The following is a 16668-nucleotide window of genomic DNA, read 5'->3' as shown; positions in this document are numbered from 1 at the left end:
ACCAGTCATTCTCATCCATCCAAATCTTTCAAATGAATCAATACAATCTCCTACCTTGCCCCAAAGAACCCCCTGTGAAAACTGTGTCCAATCCCTGCACCCAAAATTTCCTTTCCCCAATTTTCCACCAAAACCCTAAAAATCCCAAATCAAAATTTTTTATCAGTTTAATAGCCTAAAATCAGTGTTCTTTATTGTTTATCTCTGCCCTTTGAATATCTTTGCCGAGATATACCGGAGAGAGCCCTCTCCTGCCCCGTAGGGCTAGCTACGAGACTAAGTGGTTTGATGTTGCCTTGGAGTTTGCCTTTCTCAGCCTGAGGTGAAATTTCAAGTGCTAACAGACCCCACTGTAGCAAGTTGGTCCCTATTGTCTTGAAGAAGTTAAATATAGGAATTAACCCCTTCTCCTTCTACATCAATGGCCACTACAACTTTTGTTCTAAGTACATATTCCATCGTTCGGAAGAACCTTCATACAATGAAGACAAATCTTCCCACATTTCACGGGCTGTATCTTTGCCTTGCAAGTGTGAGACCATATGATCTCGAACTACATCGAGTATGAACCTCTTCGCCTTCCTCTGCTTGGCCTTGTACTTCTTCTAATCATTGTCAGCAAGAACAACCACAACACTCTTGACGTAGGCTTTGAGATCGTACTCCTCCATAACAGCTAAGATTTTGGTCTTCGATATGACATAGTTGGAAGCTCCTTCCAACCTATCCTAATCTCTGAGCCCATGTGATGCCATCTCACCCAAACTGTCGAATTGACTCCTCTAGCCACTGCTCAGCTGCCCAACAAGTGAGAAATTCGAACTTTTTAGCAAAAGGTTGTCTAAGGAGAAAATTCCCCTTCTATGTGTCTTCTCTCTTTTCCTGTGGATTTCCACCCTGGCAGAAACTTCTCCCTTCAAGTACTATGCTGAGCCTCTACATCACTCCCTCTGCTTCTAAAAACCCATGAATTGGAAATCGTACCATCTTTTTGACTCTCTCAGAAAGAGATTTCCTCATAATATCTGCTTCCCGGCAAGGACTGTGCAATCCTTTCAATGGGATTTGAATTTCTACCAAATGAAATTATTGGCCTCTCTACTCAGTGTTGGATTCACCTTCCTGTTTCAAAATCAATGCTTTGATACCATGTGAAAATTCCTAATCCTCAAGGAACCCCTACTACAACAAATCTGAATATACTTCACCTACTTGATTTTAATATACATCATCAAGTTATTATCTGAATATTGAAGCAAATTACTTCTACAACCTACACTACAAAAAATTTGATTACATGAAACAAAAAACTGAGCAAAGAACAAGATACATAGGACACAATTAGTTTTGGACAAAATAGTCCCCAGAAAAACCCAATGCGGGAACACTGGTGTAGCAGCTCACCCTGTCACTGGAGAAATAATGATTGATCCTTCAACTTTGGAGGCTTTGCGTCATCCTCTGATGGCCTCTGCGTCCAATTGCGTCACCCTAAGAAGCTTGTATGTCACCCCTCCTAGGTATTACACTGCCTCTCTGCTCAAGATCCTCTGATGGCTGAGAAATCAACTTTCTTTCCTCCTTGTCTCACACCCTGACTTCTGCAACTGAACTTCGAATTCCCTCAGCAGAAACTTGACTTCTCCTAATTGTTTACGCTGCACTACATAGGCGAATAGCAGCCCTCTTCTAGACATCTTTCTATAATCTCTTTGTCTTGTACCCTCCGGAAATTCGTTCTTAGATTGTCACTGCCCCTCTGTTGGAAGATCTCCAAAATCAATTTTCCTCTTGAGAACTTCTCACCTCAAAAATTCGATTTCCTCAAACTATTTGTGTGTCTCTAAATGAACCCCAACCCTCCTTTTCTTGTTCAGACCTCAACGGCTGAGATTAAGTCTCTAATCAATGGTTTAGATTAAAACATGACTTGATCCACCTTCTAGATCATTCTCACCCATATTTTGATTAATACCCATTAAGATTTTAATTTTTCTAAGTTTAGACTTAGGAACCCCATTAAAAATATTAATTATTTTAATAAAATACAATCCGGGTGGAATTTCAGCAAACGGTTTCTAGGTTCTTTAGAAATAATGTGACTTAGCCTCTCCACCAATTTTCATGGCTAGAGCACATTCGATGCTACCAAAAACTAATATCCAAGTCCCCCCACCCTAGTAGAAGAATTCTGCTTGGGGATTTTGGGCCTAAGGTTATATTGGGGATTCAAAGTAGGGAGAGAGACAAGCTCAGATGAGGAAGGATGAGGGGGATACATAAGGGAGGAGGTTGTAATAGTCTTGTCAAGAGTCCTAAGATGCATTCCCAATGCAGATGAAATACAAGTGGGAAAAATAAGCCTAGAGGGACCAGGCTTCGATATGATAGCAAATGCAACCTCTGAATGAGATATAAAATAGGGAAATGGAGAAACACAAGTACCCACAAAAGGATAATATTGAGCTTCCTTGATTCTTACCTATTGCACCTCTAGTTTCTCCTCCCACTAATCTTTCACACTCGAACCTGAACCTGCCTCATTATCCACAAGAATTTCCAGTTGAGCCAAGTCTTGTTCCACTTCCTTCTACCTGGAGTTGGAGCATGAACGAACCATGAGCCAGGATTATTACTTGGACCATTTTCGTTGGAGATACATCCCATGTCTTCTTGATCCATGCATATATTTCATCCGCTCTAAAAGAGTGCCCTTTTGCTCGACATACTAGAATGTGCTCTGATACTTCCATAGATGAGTCGAATTGAATTCCCTCACCAAGTGTTAGATTCCTATCATCTGCCTTTGGACAAATAAACTTCCTTTTCTTTTTTTTATTCCCACCTTATGAACCTCACAATTATTATTATTTGTGGGCCTATCGACCAATTTCTGATTTGATCCATATTTTGGCTGCTCAGATTCTAGCGATTCAGACCCCCTAGTATTGCCTTTTGGGTGGGCGACCAAACCTTCATCAATAGTGGGAGTTCCACCCAGATTATCTACTCCAAAATCTTGAGGTTGAACCCCTAAAGAGGAGCCACCTGAATCCACTCATTTTTGCACACTCCAACCTAAGAATTCCAACACAACAAGCTCAAGAGGAATCCCCAACACATGTCCATGGGATATCCCTTCCTTCCATCCTTCCTAAAACATCTCAATTTGATCAAAGATAAGGGAGGCCTATGCCCTAAAATAATCAAATCGAAAATCTGCCAAGACCCCACCATCAATGACTTCCGCTGAAAAAAATTAGCTTAGGCTCCTAAGAATGTAATTGGGCCAAATCATATTTTAAGAAAATCTCATTCAAGGACAAATCCTCACTAGATTTTGGCAAAAAAGCTTCCGTCGTCAAAACCCATGGAGACAGAATAGGATTAATGCCACTGAAACCTACCACCCCACTGCTTCAAACAATATCATTGAGCCCTTCGAATAGCTAAAGCCGAGGTACATCTGACACAAGGGTTTATGAGATCTTTGGGGGATCTTGTTCCAGATTACCAAAAGTGGTACTCCATTGTGCACTAGTGCTGGAAACTAGCTAGGTTTTCTCACTTCTTGAGCCATCGCCATGCCCCAAACACTCAACCGGTTAGAATCCTCTTGTCGCCTATCCAAGGAACCAAAAACCCCATCGAGGGACAATGACGCTAATGTGTCATCCAGATTTGTATGCAATATGCTAGAACGATAATGCATTTTCACCAAATTTTGCTTAGTGGGTTCAAGATGCCAAATAGCCAAAATATCCTTTGGATTAGGGTCTAAATTAACGCAACCATCCATTTTTACTGCAGTAAAACCCCGTCAAATTACCTCATAATATGCTCAAATCATCTTCTAATACGCTCAAACCCTCACAAAAACCATCCACTATTACCTATAACCGCCTCCACATGGTGTAAACTGAAAATCCAAATGGGAAAATGAAAGTGAAACCTTGGATTCCCTGAGGGTAGAAAGTTGCGTGATCACACGTGCATGTGACATCTTGACAATCTTTAGAACCAAATAATCTTAGCTTCATCTATGAACCATAAAGATATTTGTCTTATTTTTATGTTTATATAACATAACAAGATCTATTTTTACTCAAAATATTCTTTTTAATTTAATGTAAAATTTAAATAAAAAGTAAAATATTATGTAAAGATTTAAATAGAAAATAAAATAAAATTTAAAACACTACACACTTAATTTCACTAAATCTTCAACAATATGAATAACTATAGAGGCCTCAAATTATTTACAAAATATTTTATTTATTAAATACATTTAAAAATATATAATTTATTATTTTTGAATATGTAAATATAATAATTATTTATTATTTTTAAATAATGAACTGTTAGGAGACGACATGCACCCCATACAAATAGTAGATGTCCCCATAGTGACCTATAAAGATGCAAGACTCAACTCAAACAAAGCGCATCCAGAAATTATTACAAGAAAGAAAAGTTTTGGATATCAGAAACAAACGAGTTATTTCATGAATGACAACCATTAAATTGTTCTAGAAAGGGGCTCTGTCGTGGCAAGGTCCATATTTTGTTGAGTATATTTTTTCTCTAAGGACCATATCAGAGCCCCATATGTTGGAGACCTTAATAAACGTCAAATTGAGACCCATGGCCAAACCCCCTGATCAAACCCTTTCATCCAAGGAGAAAAAATACCAAGCGGGAAACATTTTATTCAATGCTTCAGTAATCACATCTCCTAGACCCAATGTTTCCTAAAGAAAAATAATTTCAAGACTAGAGGAAAGGATCAATCTTTGAAGGGTTGGCTTTTTTTTGGGGGGGGGGGAACTAGCTAATCCCCTGCAATTGAAGGTAATAACAATCATGTAGTAACCTTCGCAACGGTGTGCATGCTTTAAGCACCCCATCAAGAGATTATTGCTTGACTTCTGCTATATCTAAAAGGGCCTTCAATTATGCCGTTGAAATCTGAGATTTTCTACCTCTAGATTACCAGGGCCATGAATAGGTACGAGATTGTGAAGTCCCCCCACCCCAGCAGAAGAATCCCACTTGGGGAGTCTGGGCCTAAGGTTATAGTGGGGATCCACAGTAGGGAGAGACACAAGCTCAGACGAGGAAGGATGAGGGGAATACATATGGGAGGAGGTCATAACGGTACTGTCAAGAGTCCTAGATGCATTCCCAATGCAGATGAAATACAAGAGGAAAAAACAAGCTTCTAGGGATTCAGAACCTGTAGTATCACCTTCTCGGTGGGTGGCCAAACCTTCATCAACTATGGGAGTTCCACCCACATTAGCTACTCCAAAATCTTGAGGTTAAACCCCAAAATAGGTGCCATACAAATCCACTCATTTTTTCACACCCCCACCTAGGAATTCCAACACAACCAGCTCAAGAGGAAGTCCCAACACACTACCATGAGATATCCTTTCCTTCCATCCTTCCTAAAACACCTCAATTTGATCATAGATAAGGGGGCCCTATGCCCTGAAGTAATGAGCTCGAATATTGTCGATACCCCACCATCAATGACTCCCGCTGAAAAAATTAGCTCAGGCCCCTGAGAATGTGACATGGGCAAATCATCTTGTAAGAAAATCTCATTCAAGGTCAAACCCTCACTAGATTTTGACAAAAAATCTCTAGCCGTCAACACCCATGGAGACGGAAGAGGATTAAAGTTATTGAAACTTACCACCCCATTGCTTCAAACAATATCATTGAGCCCTCCAGATTGTTGAAGCTTAGTTACATATGATACAAGGGTTTATGAGAACATTGGAGGAGATTGTTCCACATTACCCAAAAACGGTACTCCATATAGTGCTTATGTTGGAAACTGACTAGGGTTTCTCACTTCTTGAGCCATTCCCATGCCCTAGATATTCGACTGCTTAAAATCCACTTGTCGCCTATCCAAGGAACCAAAAACTACATCTAGGGACATCGACGCTAATGTGTCATCCATATTTGTATGCAATATGCTAGATGGATAATGCACTTTCGCCAAATTTTGCTAAGTGGATTCAATACCCCAAATAACCAAAATATCCTTTGGATTAGGGTCTAAATTAATGCAACCATCCATTTTCACTGCAATAAAACCCCCTCAAATCACCTTCTAATCTGCTCAAACCTTAGAAAAACCCTCCAATGTTAGCTAGAATCACATCCACACATGTAAATTGAAAAATCCAAAAGCGAAACCTTGGATTCCCTTAGAGTAAAAAGTTGTATGCTCACACGTGCGTCTGACATCTTCACAAACTTTAGAACTTCTTAGCTCCATATTTGAACCATAAAGGTATTCATCTTATTTCTATGTTTATATAACATGACAAGATCTATTTTGCTATAAACAACAAATATCCAAAATACTATAAAGCATCAATTAAGGGGGGATTATCTATACTCACAAATTCGACCATTTAAACAACAAATATTCTAACATTAATTATATACCCACAAAATCAAAATATACAGCGATTCCTACTTTATTTATTTTTCAGCCAACGACATACACCCCATATACAACCACAAAATCAAAATATACAGCTCACTCAATTAATTCCCAGACTATTTATTTTTCAATGGACGACATACAATCAAAATATATAGCCACACTTTATTAATTCCCACTCTATTTATTTTTCAGCCGACGACATGCACCCCATGCAAAGAGCCGATGTCCCCATGGCGACCTATAAACATGCGAGGCTCGGCTCAAAAAAACACATCCAACAATTATTACAAGAAAAGTTTTGCAGATCAAAATCGAAGGAGTTAACACATTGACTGCGCAGTCGGGTCCTCTGACTATTGCCTTCTCTTTCAGCAATTTGCTAACAAGCAAGCATTCGAATGGACGACACATACCGTAATGAAGACAGCAATGCATCCAAATCCACAGATAGCTCACCCGGTAACGATGCTTCAGTGCACGGAGATTTTTCGGAAAAACACTCTATATGCGATTCAGCAGGACTTTTCCGAAAAGTTCAAACAAAGCAATTTGGTGTAGGTGTGCACACGGAAGACATAGTCCAATCTGTATAACACACAGGTTTAATTGGAGTTGTACTAAAGTTGTTGATGATTCTGATTCTGATTTAGATGAGGATGAGAGTGAAGACGAGTCTATTCCAGAAGACTGTGCACGGATTTTTTGGACAAATTTTTCGGAGAGTACGGAGAAAACCGATGAGCTTGAGGTGATTGACAGGGCGATCTTCCATGGTGATATTGTGGCAACGGCTTCAGATCCATCTGGACAGAGAGGCATCGTAGTTAATGTGGATGTTACAGTGGATTTGTTAACTCCCACATCAGTTAATGCTATAAGAAACGTTTCCAGTAGAGATCTTCAGCGAATAAGGGCGTTTATGCCCAGTGATTATGTCATTCATGGACCTTGGGTGGGAAGAGTCGGTGAGGTGGTTAATAATGTGACTGTGTTATTTGATGACAGATCAAAATGCGAAGTAATGAAGGCCGAACCGACCGCCTTATTCCAATCCTCGATAATCTCTGTTATCCTTACTTTCCAGGGCAACGTGTCCAAGGCAGTTCATCAACAGTTTTCTAGAATGCTCGATGGTTGTGTGGTACATGGAAAAAAGTAACAAGGAAGGTACAGTAGGCAATGTGGAAGTGGGATCAATTTCCGTGGATTGGATTGCTGCAGCAAATCCTTATTGCAATTCCCTGACTCCTACAGAGAAACAGGACCCTAAAGAGCTACAGCTATTGTCTTGTTTTTCAGACGTTTATTGGCAGCTAGGTGACTGGTGTCTGCTTCCAGCATCTGAAAGGAGAATGTTAGAAGTTACTATGCCTGCCACAGATGACACTTGCCCACAAAAGAGATAATGTTATTTGTGGGAAATAAAAGGACTAGGGTAGATGTCATATGGCAAGATGGTACAAGGACATATGGTGTAGATTCTACACCTTGACTACCATCAAAGATGTTGGGGATCATGACTTCTTTCCTGAAAAATATGTAGTGGAAAAAGGTTCGGACGTTGATGATGGCAAGGCTTCTGAATCAAGAGGGCGAGTAGGACTCGTGAAAAATGTGGATTCAAAAGAACGCATAGCAAGAGTAAGGTGGTTGAAAGCTGTGGATTGTCCACAAGATACACTAAAATTTGATGGAAAGGAGTCAGTAAGTGTGTATGAGCTTGCTTACCATCTAGATTATAACTACTTTGTTGCGGCCATCGTTATACATCCTCACTCTCCGGTGTTTGGGGAAGCAGATCAAGTGCTTGGCATTGTGGATCAGTTGGGTGACCATATAGAATCTAGGGATGAAATAGGACGCAAAAACGTTTTTGAGACTGCAAATCTATCTACAAACCAGAAAGCTCTGAAGAAAACTCAAAAGGCACAGGTTTACAAGAATATTGAAGAATATTATCTATCCTGTATTGGTAACATCATAGGTGTTAAAGATGGATACATAGAGGTAGCATGGGCAGACGAAACAGTGTCAAAGGTATGTTATTTTCTTGGTTTCCTTATAGTGGAATATTACATAGGAATGTATTTTTATTGTCTGTTGAAGTACTATCCCTTACATAGGAATGTATTTTCATTGTCTCCCTTGTGAGGAATTGATCACGCAACCTTTATTAGTCTCAATATACGGAGATTTTGGGTATAAATGTATCTCTTTAAATATGCATTTCACTACATCCAAGATATGAATTCCAACATTACATAAGAAGAACAATTGGCTCTTTGCTTACAATATGAAATATGAAACTACTTTGATAGTATGATATCCTAAAGGTTATTTTTATTTTTATTTTTTGTAAATGTAGATGGCACCTCGACAAACATGTGTGGTTTATAGTGATGATGAAGAAGAAGATAAAGATGAGACTGTTGAAGAAGATGATATGGAACAGAGAAATGAGGAAAATACAGTGCTACACATTGATATGGAGCAGACAAATGAGGAAAATACAGTGCTAGACATTGATATGGAGCAGACAAATCAGGAAAATACAGTGCATAGCTTGTCTAGCAGTAGTTTTCATGAGCCAAGTCAATTTAAACATTTTGATAGTATAATTGACGCTATGGATCACTTTTATCGGAATGAAACAATACAGGTACATTTATCAAAGGGCATGCTTTTCTCATTCCGTTTAGTGATTTTTGGGGGTCATGATTGAAACTTTTGAACATCTTCGTGCAACCTATCAATAAGCATAACTGGATGAAGAAAATTCAACATTAATGGAACAATCTTGAAGAACACTTGCCATGTAACTGATCCTAAGCCATGCAGGCCTGTTTTCCACTGGTTTATTAAATGAGTTCATGATATTTGAACATTCACTAATACTGTTTTTCACTGGCTTATTAAATGAGTTCGTGATATTTGAACATTCACTAATAGGGAAACACTATTCTGGGCAGTCATATTTCCTTCAATTTTGCCTTTTGCTATTTTTGTCTTTTGTTTTCTCAGTTTTCAATATTGCTTTCTTGTTCTAGTACTCATGATGTGTACTAGAACAAATAAAATATGGGCATAGAGTATTTCGAGCTCTTTATTTTTCTGGTTGTTCTAACTTGTAATATATAAACTCTGCATTGATTTGACAGATACAATTTTTGTTAGAATATGAGGATAGGATGGATTTGCTGAGAGCTGTAATTGTTGGAGCAGCCGGGACTCCGTATCAAGATGGACTTTTCTTCTTTGACATTCATTTTCCATCGGAATATCCCGATATACCACCTGTAAGCATTAGTTTAACTAGAACTGTTTGATTTTAAAGTGAAATAAATGAGATCTCAAGTTGTTTTGTTTTGAACTCAATATGGAAGTCAGTCTCATTTAGCTTTAATATGTTGGTTTTGCAGTTAGCTTACTACCATTCTGGTGGGTTACGGTTGAATCCAAATCTATATAAGAATGGAAAAGTCTGTCTGAGTCTTTTAAACACATGGACAGGCAAAGGGAATGAAGTGTGGAACCCGTTGTCATCAAACGTTTTACAACTACTTGTTTCTATTCAAGGATTGGTACTAAATGATAATCCTTATTTTAATGAACCTAGATTTGAGAAACAGATTGGCTTAGCGATAGGGGAGAAGAACTCGTTAGCCTACAAAGAAAACTCTTTTCTCCTATCGTGCAATTCAATGTTGTACATATTGTGAAAGCCTCCAAAGGTATAAATCTCACGAGATTTTCATTTACAGTTATATTTTTTAATCATTCTTTGTCTAGGACTCATTCTAAATACACCCATGCTCATCATCTGTGCAGCATTTTGAGATGTTTGTTAAAGAGCATTTTCAAAAACACGACCACTGTATTCTTCGTGCGTGTGATGCTTATATCAAAGGGACTCCAGTTGGATCAGTAGTCATAACGTATGCATTAAAATCACAGATTCCATCAACGATTGGCTTCTTACTTGGCAAATACAAGTGTGGTTATGTCTTTCAAAGGCTTGATGTGGAATTCAAGAGCTATGTACTGTAGCAGAAGTTGTGATTGCAGCGGCCAACCTGGTGCAATGTTCTTAGATTATCGAATATATGTGATTCTATCCATCCAAATAGTGAGCCATACTAATTTTTGTATTATTTTATGAATTCAATTTAATTTGTATTACGGGAAATTGTTTTAGAAGTTGGTGATACTTATTCTTGTACTATTTTATAAACTCAATTTAATTTGCCTTTCTTGTAATGGTTCGTTTATCAAATTCCAAAAACCTCTCATTTAAACTTAGCTATCATGGTTGGTGGATATGAAGGAATCTTTGAAACACTTGCTTCCTCTCTAGGTTAGTGAGCCCTATGATGAAGATTCCATTAGAGAATTTTGAGGTTCTTGTATATCCTCAACAAGCAGATGTTTGCCTTTTGACTTGATGTATGATGAGCCTTGTCTTAAATGACTCATACTTTCCTTCAATGTCCACTAAGGTTCCCAAGAGCTATATCCTACATGTTTGTATGTCATGGATTTTGTCCTTCATGATTCCCATGGTGATATCATGAGCTCATGTTTCTAATGCTTCCATGATGCCATTATGCATCTTATTATCATTTTCATATTTTATAAAACAAGATTTAGGAGCTTATGATAGGACCCTTTTGTGAGGGATACTATCTTACTCATAAGAGAGATTTGTTACTCCCTCTTTTCTTGGCCGTTTTCTTCACCTTCCTCCATATTTTAGTGATATGATCTTACAAAATCTTTATATAGCATTGAATCTTATCTATATGTATTATGTCTTGCTTCAGGACCAACCTTGCCTTTCCTTTCTGCACATGGTTGAGTTCTTTTAACCTTGAATATTTTTTCCATCAACTTATCTTTCTCTAGCATAGAAACGACAAGTTGTTGAATGAGGTAACCTTCTTGTTCATGGACATTTGTTACCTTGCCTATCAGTTAGAACGATGATGATCATATTCCTTCCTAAATCTTGTAGATGGGATATTATGAAGATATCTTACATCCCTTGATACCCTTTTACTTTCATGAAGATCAGATTCCATGTGACCTTTTTCATTACACATTCTAAGAGTGAGCTTTTCTTTGATGTCTCCAATATTTCTATATGAGGGGATCTTTCATAAGTATCCCTTTCCATGAATTCAGAGGAGGCCTTTTTGATGGCTTCAGCTATTTAGAGGACTGTGTATATCCTCCTTCTTCGTGCAAGGAATATTGATGACCCATCCAACCTATAGATGTCCTTGCAATCATGAAGTCAGTTAACCAAGTTTATAAATTGAAAATATGCTTACTTGTCATGTGAAGATGAAATCTTCACCTTGATTTCTTTGAGGATGGTTGAAGAAGATATATGAGGGCTTCTTCTTGGATGATCTTCTTCTTAGATAAGGAGATGATCCTTGCTTGATTATAACCTTGAAGATGACAATGCCTTCTTCTGTAGGGTAGGTATGGACTGCTTAAATATTTTCCAAGATGATAAGATCTTCATTTTGAGGTCCTTTGAGTTTCATAGATTTGTAGATATCTTGATGAGAGTCTTGGTGATCTTTTGATGATGGTGACGTGGAGACACAAGTTCTTGATGTGGGGTTACCTTAATGTTGTATACTGCTTGTTGTAGACTTGATTCTTTAATCTTGACAAAACCCTTGAACTTGTTTTGATGCTCTTCATGAAGGTTGATCCTTGTATATCTCTTTTGATGCCCTTCCTTTGACTTAAACACCTTATCTTTGATACCATGTTGAAGAATCTAGGGATAATGTAATTAATGAGATTATTCTTAGCATGATAACTATTTGTGAGGTGTGTTACACAGTAATTTGTCACTATCCTCATCTTAGTCCCTTTGCTATGTCATGTATCAAATAAACATGTTGATATCTTCCCACTTATGCAAAAAAATTAAGCAAATGCTTCCTAATGCTGAAGATTGACCCTTTTTTACTAAGTTCCTGCATCGTCGCTAGTAAACCCTTAAAATGCGTGACGGTTCTCTATCATGCACTGTATCATTGCGACGTCATTGCTAGTCTCTAGTTCATAACTTGCGACGATCCAGATTTGGCGAATTAGTTCAAACAATCGGCCTTTTGGATGTTTCTAGAGCTGGTTGTTGGATCAGTTTGGGTCGCCTTTCCACCCATAGAAAATTTTAAGGGGAATGTTCGCCCTTTGGCGAAATTAAGGGGTTTTAAATTTTTAGTGGGTGAATATTTTGTATCATAGTACATTTTTACAAATCACCTCAAATAGCCCACCTTATTTTAAGGGAGAGGGTAAAAAAGGTAAATTTAGCCCTTGAAATTAGGAGTTACAACCTTCCATTCGCCCATTTTCAAGAATAGGTTTTATTTAAGTGAATCCATTCGCCCATTTTCAAGAATAGGTTTTATTTAAGTGAATCCATTCGCCCATTTTCAAGAATAGGTTTTATTTAAGTGAATCCTATGGGCCAAAGGCCCAAATACCATATTTATAAAAGAGGTATGGTAAATTAATAAAAATATAAATAAATTAGAGGTATGGTATATAAAGAAAATATTTTTTATATTTACTCCATAAGTCACCTTATATACATGCAAGGGTGTAAACAAATAAAAACATAAGTAAAGTGGAGGTATGGTAAATAAATAAAACGTCTTTTTATACTTACTCAAAAGGTATGGTAAATAAATAAAAATATAAATAAACTAGACACATGGTAAATAAATAAAACCTCTTTTTATATTTAGTCCATAACCCTCATTCTATTTATGAAGGCTCAAGAAAGAGGTTTTATTTAAGTGAATCCTATGGGCCAAATACCATATTTGTAAAAGAGGTATGGTAAATTAATAAAAATATAAATAAATGAGAGGTATGGTATATAAAGAAAACATTTTTTATATTTACTCCATAAGTCACCTTATATACATGCAAGGGTGTAAACAAATAACCCTCATTCTATTTATGAAGGCTCAAGAAAGAGGTTTTATTTAAGTGAATCCTATGGGCCAAATACCATATTTGTAAAAGAGGTATGGTAAATTAATAAAAATATAAATAAATGAGAGGTATGGTATATAAAGAAAACATTTTTTATATTTACTCCATAAGTCACCTTATATACATGCAAGGGTGTAAACAAATAAAAATATAAGTAAAGTGGAGGTATGATAAATAAATAAAACGTTTTTTTATACTTACTCAAAAGGTGTGGTAAATAAATAAAAATATAAATAAACTAGACACATGGTAAATAAATAAAACCTCTTTTTATATTTAGTCCATAACCCTCATTCTATTTATGAAGGCTCAAGGAAGAGGTTTTATTTAAGTGAATCCTATGGGCCAAATACCATATTTGTAAAAGAGGTATGGTAAATTAATAAAAATATAAATAAACGAGAGGTATGGTAAGCAAATAAAACATTTTTTTATATTTACTCCATAAGTCACCTTATATTTATGAACACTCAAAAAATGTGTTATATTTAGGTGAAACCTATAGGCAAAATAATATGGAACAAATACCATGGACTAGATTGTTATTAATACCATGCAAAAAAACATTATTAACCCTAATATTAATATTGATAAAAATAAAAATGGCACATGGTATTGACCCATGGTATTCACCAAAGTGGCACATGGTATTGACCCATGGTATTCACCAAAGTGGCACATGGTATTGACCCATGGTATTCACCTGGAATGTAGCCTATTTAAATGGGGGAATTAAATCAACATAGATCCATCTTTACTCTGGATCTAATAACCCCCGAGAGCTATCAAGTATCATGATATGCAAACTAGCATAGGGTGAAAAAATATTTGATCCGATCAAGAGTAAAAATGGATGTTGTAATTTAATGTATGTTAAACATTTTAGTTTGGTTAAAAAAAATAAAATAAAATAAAATAAAAAAATCAACTATTAATTTTATTAATTTTTATAAATTACTAATAGTAATTTTTAAGCTCCAGGTTTATGATAACCCATGGTATTCATGTGAGCATAGACTATTTAAAGGGGAAATTCTACCATCTTAGATCCATCTTAATTCTGGGTCTACCAAGTGCTCAGAGGGATAAATAGATTTCATCCCCCTAAGAGTGGTAGATGTGGAGTTAAGATGGATATAGGTTGGTTTTTATGATAATGAAGATATTAAATAGACTTAGGAAATTATATTGTAAAAACATCTTAAGGTGAATGTTTAAAGCATAGACATTGGACAAGTATATTTGTATACTTCTGTTTTAAACTGAAACAAATCCAGGGCTAAAAGGAATGAATTGATTGCACTAGTCATCCTTCTATAACTTTCCAACATATGCTGGAGTAAATAGATTGTAATTTGGGTAATTTTTCTAATTGCAAACAGGAACATACTTGTGTATTCGCAGGGTGGTTACGAGGTCCCTAGAAGTGATGAATTTGAATTTTTCTTGGTTTTATATATAGTATTAGATTTTTTCTCATGCTTTCTGTGAATGGCACAGGTGAATTTTATCCTACACCCACTAGGTTATCAATATGTAATTTCAGTAATTTTGATTTCAAAAGATATTTTAAAGAAATGCAATGATTTCATTTGTGTATTCAATAAACACAAGATTTTATAATTGAGTAAAATATTCGCCATGCCTGGTGAGAGATTCGCCAAAAAATTATATATACATATCATATTATTGATAAAATCGCCTTCCATTTTTCCTATATACCATGGAGATTCGCCCATTTATTATACATATAAATTTAGGGGGGGTTCTTAAAATTTTCCCTATTTCCACCTCTGGGATAGTGGTTCCGCCTCTTATGCAACCTCCCTTGAGGATAAGCTCCCTCTCCCTCATTTCATGGAGGCTCTCCTCCTATAAAAGAACTCACCATTGTTATGATCAAGTTAGGTCATAATTCTTGGATTGTTGGTTTCTACTTCTTTTGAGTTTGGTAGATAGCTTTGGCGTGAGTGTACATGGTCGGAGTGAGGCAATCAAGGGCCAACCACAGATGGGTCTTCGTTGCCTCATGTTATGCTTGAGAGCCCACTGCTCTTGTAACCATAAACAGTACTGAGCAAAGGGTCAAATCCCCCACTGTTGGGATCTGCAGTTTCCTACTAGTGGATGATTTGTGTGCCCCTGGGCACACCCACGCTATCATCATATCAAGAGTCTTGCCGGCAGCCCGTACACCCTCCATGATTGGTCTCTCACCATGACGAGACAAACTAGTCAAGAAATATATGTCTGTCGCGTCAAACTCAATGTCTTTACCACAGATGACGAACTTCCCCTCTGTTGGGTTCCAGGAGGGAATCAGCAGCTCGAGCAAGTCTGGCTGTGCGCGAAGGTGTGGTGTAAGAAAAATTTTCAATAATCCACAGTCATGTAGGGCTCTTCTGCACTCGGGGTTGTTAAATGCCTGTTCATCATTGTCATCATGGGTTCTCTCTTACCATATGAATGCCATTATTTCTCTGCATTGAAGAAAAAATGAAATTAGAATTGTTTTTATGGACCAAAATGTGCAAATTATAAAAAATTCAAACTTTACGGCGCCGTCGCGACTATTTTTCAAACAGTAGCGATGGCTCAAAATCAAAGTTTTTCCTCGATCATCGTGACAGTACACCTGTCTCTAGCGATGACCCCGACGGTGGTGTGTGTTAGCATGCTCGGTCATCACTAACCCTTGAGAGATTTCTGCGACAACCGAGAAGCAGATTTGAAACAAAAAATCCACTAAAAACCACCTATGGAACATGAAATTGACCGTGAAAACAATGGAAATGCAGCGCAAAATATGGTTTACTTACTTGGTAGGAGTCTAGGGCAAGATGGTCGATCATTGATGCCGGAATCAAGCTCTGAACTTCGTGTAGGTTTGCACTCAAAATCACCAAAGGTAAAAACTCAAAGTGTAAATGTAAAAAATGAATTACCATGGACCCTTTTTATAGTGATTTTTCCAAAATTTTAAGGGTTTGCACTATAGGGTTTAGGGTTTCGCCATTTATTTTAAGTTTTTATTTAGGGTTTTGAGTTTTTAACCTAATTTCCATGTATATAATCCATTTGTATCAAATGGGTCTTATGATGTGGTTTCTTTTGTGCAGAACCAGGGACAGTAGATACATTTAATGAGTCATATATGCTTGGTCCATATT

The 16668-nt window shown here is 37.0% G+C and overlaps 1 pseudogene; it reads left to right on the top strand.

The window, feature by feature from the left end:
* Window positions 1-6867: 6867 nt before the first annotated feature.
* Window positions 6868-10516, top strand: LOC149191032 (putative ubiquitin-conjugating enzyme E2 23; annotated as a pseudogene).
* Window positions 10517-16668: the final 6152 nt, after the last annotated feature.

The sequence above is a fragment of the Pinus tabuliformis genome, chromosome 3_1 (genome assembly GCF_031772625.1).
Source record: "Pinus tabuliformis cultivar Carrire ecotype Pingquan chromosome 3_1, CPIR1, whole genome shotgun sequence".
Taxonomy (NCBI): Eukaryota; Viridiplantae; Streptophyta; class Pinopsida; order Pinales; family Pinaceae; genus Pinus; species Pinus tabuliformis.
Note: the sequence above shows the minus strand (reverse complement) of the source record. Positions and strands in the feature narration are given on the sequence as shown.